The sequence below is a fragment of the Scyliorhinus canicula genome, chromosome 26 (genome assembly GCF_902713615.1).
Source record: "Scyliorhinus canicula chromosome 26, sScyCan1.1, whole genome shotgun sequence".
NCBI classification, from domain to species: domain Eukaryota; kingdom Metazoa; phylum Chordata; class Chondrichthyes; order Carcharhiniformes; family Scyliorhinidae; genus Scyliorhinus; species Scyliorhinus canicula.
This window is the reverse complement of record NC_052171.1, coordinates 19,668,120-19,676,183: the sequence shown is the minus strand read 5'-3', so window position 1 is coordinate 19,676,183 and position 8,064 is coordinate 19,668,120.

The window sequence follows — 8,064 nt, the reverse complement described above, 5'->3', positions numbered from 1 at the left end:
CTTTAAGACCATAAAACGTACTTGGGGCAGACGTAGGCCGTCCGGCCCATTGCGTCTCATTGATTTGATATTATAATCCTCAACTCCACTTTCCACTTTGTACTGACCAATCTACACAGACTCTATTTATCCCATTCCCTTGTAATAAATGGCCTCATTCCATTTGGCTTCCTGATCACTTGCTGTACCTACATACTAACCTTTTCGGTTTTGCGTACCACGGCATCCATTTACCTCTGTTTCTTCAGAGTTCTGCAATCTCTTGCCGTTTAATTAATTTGCTGCTTTTCTATTCTTGCTCTCACATTGTACTTCAGCTGCTTAATTTTGTGCCCACTCACTCAACTTGTCATTTTTATGTCTTTGCAAACACCTTGCAGCATACTTTCCCACCTATCATTGTCTCTTCAGCACCCTGAGCAACCAAACACTCGGCCCAGTCAGCCAAGTCTTTAATACAGATGTAAATAATTCAGGGTCCAGCTCATCCCATTCGTCACATCTTGCCAACCCAATAATGACCTAATTTTCCCTAATCTCCGTTCCCTGTTTGCGAACCAATTCTCTGTCCATGCTGACATATTAACTGCTGCACCGCAAGCTTATTTTGCGCAGTGTTCTCTAATGTGGCACCTTGTTAAACACCTGATGAAAATACAAGTACAGTACATCTGCAGGTTCCCCTTTATCCACATTGCTTGTTGCTGCTTCAGAGAACTCCAATACATTTGTCGGAGATGATTTTCCTTTCACTAAACCATGTTGACTCTGCCTGATAGCACTGCTCAAACCTCCTTGATAATAGATTTGAGCACTTTCTTATGGCAGATATTAAGCTGGCCTGCAGCAGTTCCTGCTTTCTGTCTGCCTCCTCCCTTGAATAGAGAAGTTACATCCGCCATTTTCCAATCTGATGGGACCTTTCCAGAACCTAGGGAACTTGGGAAAGTTAAAACCAACGCACCTACGACTCAGTAGAAATTGCATTTTTCAAAAATAAGACTGTGTTCAACTGGGTCAAACTGTGACCAGAAATTAATGACACCCCTTTCTCGAGAGTTTAAAAACACAATTGAGCTCAGGACCAATTGGGATCAGCAATCGGGGGCAGTACAGTAGCACAAGTGGTTAGCAATGAGGCTTCACAGCGCTGGGTCACTGTCTGTGCGGAGTCTGCATGTTCTCCGTGTGTCTGCATGGGTTATTGGGTTACGGGGATAGGGTGGAAGTGAGGGCTTAAGTGGGTTGGTGCCGACTCGATGGGCCAAATGGCCTCCTTCTGTACTGTATGTTCTGTGATCGCTGGATCAGTGGCCTTCGAAAGGGGCAGGCCAAACACTATGAGCAATGCCCCCGAAGAGCAGCAAGCGTGAGTGAAGAGAAGCTGTGGGAAATAGATACACACAAACGTGGCTCGGTGCGAAAAAATGAAGTGTTTCACCGGAACGGAGTAAGAATATGCATTCTGATGAAATGTTGAAAGTATTCACAAAGGAATATTGCACAGACCACACAAAGAAAGGCAAACACGTTGAAGGTTTGACTGTTTATTGGTCATGTTTAGATTCTTAAAATATCACTAAAACAGGATGGCCAAAGAAAGTTGCTTCAGGTTGTACGGGCAGGATTCTCCGCTCTGCAACACCGCAATAGCATCCGGCGATCGGCCGGAGAATCCCCGTTCGTGCCACAGTTGGGGGCGGCGCTGCATTTCCGATGCCCCCTCCGAAACGTATGGATGGGCTCAGTATGTCACCTGAAGCCCTCCCCTGATGCTCCGCCCTCGACGGGCTGGGTTCCCGAAGGCGTGGGCCACTCACGGTATTTATTTTCGTGAACCCGACGTGATGGCTGCGCACTAAGTCCAGCACCGCCAGGCGGATGGGAGCCGTTCCGCGGGCAGGGGGCAACTTTGGCGGGGGCTGGGGGCACTGGTGGGGGTGGTAAGCCTGGCCAAAGGGGGTCACTATTTGGCAGGCCGGGTCCTTGCGCACCTTGCACCATGTTGCACGATGCGGCCATTGCCGGCAATTTTCCGGCTACATCCGCAGTTAAAGCTGGGGGCTTTACTGTGCGTGCCTGCTAGCCCCCCCCCAGCAGAGAGAGGATCGGTGCAGCTTTTGCGCCGTTTTTTCAGTGGTAAAACACCACTGTTCCACGGGGCAGCACGGTAGCATGGTGGTTAGCATAAATGCTTCACAGCTCCAGGGTCCCAGGTTCGATTCCCGGCTGGGTCACTGTCTGTGTGGAGTCTGCACGTCCTCCCCGTGTGTGCGTGGGTTTCCTCCGGGTGCTCCGGTTTCCTCCCACAGTCCAAAGATGTGCGGGTTAGGTGGATTGGCCATGCTAAATTGCCCGTAGTGTCCTAAAATGTAAGGTTAAGGGGGGGTTGTTGGGTTACGGGTATAGGGTGGATACGTGGGTTTGAGTAGGGTGATCATTGCTCGGCACAACATCGAGGGCCGAAGGGCCTGTTCTGTGCTGTACTGTTCTGTGTTCTGTGTTCCCAAGTAGGCGTCAGCACATTGTCTGCAAATGGGAGAATCCAGCCCCATATCTGAGCTCCTCAAGGGGTGGGTGGGAGACAGCCCACCCTCAGTTTTACCTGGGGTCTGGAGGATGGTCAGGGCTGAGCTCAAAGCCTTTGCAACACAATGGCGAGAGTGTGAGCAACTCGAATCAGAAAAATGGGCAGTCTCCACACCAGGAAAAAGCATGCAAATGAGTTCCAGGAAGGGTTGGTGAGGGAAATCCCATGACAGGCTGTGGGAAGGATGTTATGATGCGACGGACAGAGATTAATTTAATTATCTTGCACAAAGGCCATCGGAGCAAAGAGATTATTGTGATGTAGCAAGGCACAGTTACAAGACAAGAGCAGTGGATGGTCAGATCCAAGTGTCTGTGCGAAATGATTGATTGATGTTTATTGTCACATGTACGGAAGTACAGTGAAAAGTATTTTATGCGGCCAAGGGAACGTACACAGAGAACAAAGAACAAAGAAAATTACAGCACAAGAACAGGCCCTTCGGCCCTCCCAGCCTGCGCCAATCCAGATCCTTTATCTAAACCTGTCTCCTATTTTCCAAGGTCTACTTCTCTCTGTTGCCGCCCGTTCATATACCTGTCTAGATGCCTCTTAAATGATGCTATCGTGCCCGCCTCTACCACCTCCATTGGTAAAGCGTTCCAGGCACCCACCACCCTCTGCGTAAAAAACTTTCCACGCACATCTCCCTTGTAACTGACACCCCCACTCTTGGAAAAAGCTTGTTGCTATCCACCCTGTCCATACCTCTCATAATTTTGTATACCTCAATCAGGTCCCACCTCAACCTCCGTCTTTCCAAAGAAAACAATCCTAATCTACTCAACCTTTCTATATAGCTAGCACCCTCCATACCAGGCAACATCCTGGTGAACCTCCTCTGCACCCTCTCCAAAGCATCCACATCCTTCTGGTAATGTGGCGACCAGAACTGCACGCAGTATTCCAAATGTGGCCTAACCAAAGTCCTATACAACTGTAACATGACCTGCCGACTCTTGTACTCAATACCCCGTCCGATGAAGGCAAGCATGCTGTATGCCTTCTTGACCACTCTATCGACCTGCGTTGCCACCTTCAGGGTACAATGGACCTGAACTCCCAGATCTCTCTGTACATCAATTTTCCCCAGGACCCTTCCATTGACCATATAGTCTGCTCTTGAATTTGATCTTCCAAAATGCATCACCCGGCATTTGCCTGGATTGAACTCCATCTGCCATTTCTCTGCCCAACTATCCAATCTATCTACATTTTGTTGTATTCTCTGACAGTCCTCCTCGCTATCTGCAACTCCACCAATCTTAGTATCATCTGCAAACTTGCTAATCAGACCACCTATACCTTCCTCCAGGTCATTTATGTAGATCACAAACAACAGTGGTCTGAGCACGGATCCCTGTGGAACATCACTAGTCACCCTTCTCCATTTTGAGACACTCCCTTCCACCACTACTCTGTCTCCTGTTGCCTAGCCAGTTCTTTATCCATCTAGCTAGTACACCCTGAACCCCATATGACTTCACTTTTGCCATCAACCTGCCATGGGAAACCTTATCAAACGCCTTACTAAAGTCCATGTATATGACATCTACAGCCCTTCCCTCATCAATTAACTTTGTCACTTCCTCAAAGAATTCTATTAGATTTGTAAGACATGACCTTCCCTGCACAAAACCATGCTGCCTGTCACTGATAAGTATATTTTCTTCCAGATGTGAATAGATCCTATCCCTCAGTATCTTCTCCAACAGTTTGCCTACCACTGACGTCAAGCTCACAGGTCTGTAATTCCCTGGATTTTCCCTGCTACCCTTCTTAAACAAAGGGACAGCATTAGCAATTCTCCAGTCCTCCGGGACGTCACCCGTGCTCAAGGATGCTGCAAAGATATCTGTTAAGGCCCCAGCTATTTCGACCCTCGCTTCCCTCAGTAACCTGGGATAGATCCCATACGGTCCTGGGGATTTGTCCACCTTAATGTCTTTTAGAATACCCAAAACTTCCCCTTTCCGTATGACAACTTGACCTAGAGTATTTAACCATCCATCCCTAGCCTCAACATCCGTCTTGTCCCTCTCCTTTGTGAATACCGATGCAAAGTACTCATTAAGAATCTCACCCATTTCCTCTGAGTCCACGCATAAATTCCCTCTCTTGTCTTTGAGTGGGCCAATCCTTTCCCTAGTTACCCTCTTGCTCCTTACATACGAATAAAATGCTTTGGGATTTTCCTTAACCCTGTTAGCCAAAGATATTTCATGACCCCTTTTAGCCCTTTCTTTTGCGCGTTTGAGATTCGTCCTACTTTCCCGATATTCCTCCAAAGCTTCATCAGTTTTGAGTCGCCTCGATCTTACATATGCTATAAGAATAATCGACAGAGCACATCGACAAACAGTGATTGGTTACAGTGCGGAACATGGGGCCAAACCAAGCAAATACATGAGCAAGAGCAGCATAGGGCGTCTGGGATCTTTCTCCCTACGAAACTGCTCTTTGCAACTTCACCGTTCCTTGTTGGCCCCCCTGAATCCTTCTCACATGGCTCAGTCCGGTGCCCCTGAATAGGCCACCTTGGCACGTTCGGTTATGTCGAGCTCGCTTTGGTTGTTGGCGTGGCAATCTCGGTCAGAAAGAAAGGATTGACATTTACGCCACACCTTCCAGAAACAAAGGACATTCTTTCCATTGCGCTTTGGAGCCAATGAAGAACTCCTGAAGGGGAGTGATTGCCAAAAATCAAAGGGTGAATTACTTGCTGTCACGCCATGAAAGCCCTGATCTGCATGCTGTGTAAGAGAGACATACTTCAGAGAAATGAAAGAGTGGAAGAGTACTTCTCTGTGTCTCATCCAGTTCAAATCAACACTCAGCAGATTCAGGTCGCATTTCCAGCACCGAAACTGGCCACTCAATCTGACTGGTCTATTCCTTCCCCAACATGTTACAATGCTTTCCTCACCTGTGGCTCTTTACCTGTCAACGTGGCCCTGGGTGGGCATCCTCTGCAGTGTACAACTCACTTTGGACGGCCCGTGATTGTTCAGGGTTCTTGTATCGGGAGAATCGGCCTCGATAATGAATGTGTGTGACCCTCCAAAGCATTGCCCGCACTTTGTTACTGAAGTCTTCCTGGGCTTTATGGAGTTGGCCTCAGCCAATTCTTTTGTGGGTGGGGACAGGCAAGGGCGTTGGCGTCGCTTTGTGAGGAGGTGGGGCATTCAGACAGGTGGAGAACCCCTCCATATTCCGGACAAGGAATTCACATTTTTCTCAGCTCCTCACCAATGTACTACTGGAATTGACTATTTCTTCAAATCTAAAGCAATCCTACATTTGGTACCTCCTGCTCTGTCGGTAGTATTGTCACTACCGACCTGGTTGGAACCCAACCCAACCAGGTTGTCCAGGCACATTAACCAGGTTCAGGTGGCACTCGGTTCCTTCCTGACCCTGCGAGCTGAGAGGAGTTTAACGTTTGCAAAGCAAACATTGTACAAGCTCAGCATCAGGCTGAGTGAATACTTGAACTTTCTGGACCAGGAAGAGGGCTGATTCTAGGGCTAACCCCACAGTGTGTGATTCCAGGGGTAACCGATTCATTAAACTGTGGACATTAATAAGGCATCCGGGGAGTTTTCTGCTGAATTATTCAGACGGGCCAGTCTGGTGCTGTACTGACACGTATGGAGCGCTTCCTTTCTTCAGCTTTCCCTCCAGCTCCATCTCTAAAAGGGAGGTGGCTGTGGCCATTCAGGAGCTCCACACGGGTAAGGCCCCTGGGTCAGATGGTTTTGGGTGTCAGTTTTATTGGGAATTTAAGGACTTGCTGTGCCTTTGATTTGAGGCAAATCTGCGACAACCGACACTCAGAGCAGCGAATATTTCTTCGATTCTGAAGGCAGGGAAGACCCTGGAAGAGTGTGTTTCACACAGGCCAATTGTTGTCTAAAGTGTTGGCGTGACCTTTTGAGGGAATTCTCCCATTGGTCATTCGGGGTGGGGAGGATCAGTCTTGGTTCCGACAGGGTCTGTATTATTGCAATAATGTCAGAAGGCGACTGAACATTATCAATGTCTTTCAAAAGCGGGCGTTTGATGGGTTTGTAATTTCCTTGGACGCAGAGAAACCTTGTGACCGGGAGGAATGTATAGAATGTATAGTTTAGATGTTGCGGATGCAGAGATTTGGGTTGGGAGAGGAATATGTGAAATAGAACATAGAATATAGAACAGTACAGCACAGAACAGGCCCTTCGGCCCTCAATGTTGTGCCGAGCCATGATCAACCTACTCAAACTCACGTATCCACCCTATACCCGTAACCCAACAACCCCCCCCCCCCCTTCCCTTAGCCTTACTTTTTTTATTAGGACACTAAGGGCAATTTAGCATGGCCAATCCACCTAACCCGCACATCTTTGGACTGTGGGAGGAAACCGGAGCACCCGGAGGAAACCCACGCACACACGGGGAGGACGTGCAGACTCCACACAGACAGTGACCCAGCCGGGAATCGAACCTGGGACCCTGGAGCTGTGAAGCATTTATGCTAACCACCATGCTACCGTGCTGCCCAAATGGATACAGGGGCTGTATCAAAGGCCCTCGGCAACAGTGCTTAAGAATGGTTACAGATCTGTGAATTGTAGCTTTCAGAGAGGGGTCAGGCAGGGGTGCCCCTTATCACCCTTGCTGTTCGCACTGGCGGTAGAGCCTTTGACGGAGACTATTAGACAGGAGCCTTCAGCTTCTTGGTGCACAGGAGGAAGAAGGAGCAAAAGATCACGCTTTAGCCTGCCAATGTGTTGCTGTTGGTATCCAAGCTGGGCATCTAAACTTGGTAACCAATCTTGATGAGGAGACATGGGGTAGTATCTGGGATTATGCCAATAAAATCTCAGTATGTAACAGAACGAAGGAGACTCAGTTCCATCTACTGCACCACTTGAACATCACATCTAGTTCGAGACCCAGGTTTGCTCCATCTATTTCCCCGATGTGCCTGATCATCGAGGGTGATTACATAGAACATAGAACATAGAACAGTACAGCACAGAACAGGCCCTTCGGCCCTCAATGTTGTGCCGAGCCATGATCACCCTACTCAAACCCACGTATCCACCCTATACCCGTAACCCAACAACCCCCCCTTAACCTTACTTTTATTAGGACACTACGGGCAATTTAGCCTGGCCAATCCACCTAACCTGCACATCTTTGGACTGTGGGAGGAAACCGGAGCACCCGGAGGAAACCCACGCAAACAGGGGGAGGACGTGCAGACTCCACACAGACAGTGACCCAGCCGGGAGTCGAACCTGGGACCCTGGAGCTGTGAAGCATTTATGCTAACCACCATGCTACCCTGCTGCCCCATACACTGCATTTGGTCCTGTGTCAAGATTCAAACCTATTCGTTTGGTGAAGTAAAGCAGCTTCAGAGGATATTGGGGCACAGCCTTGGAATTTGATCCTTTACCCTGAATTCAGGGTCTTCCAGTTAGGAG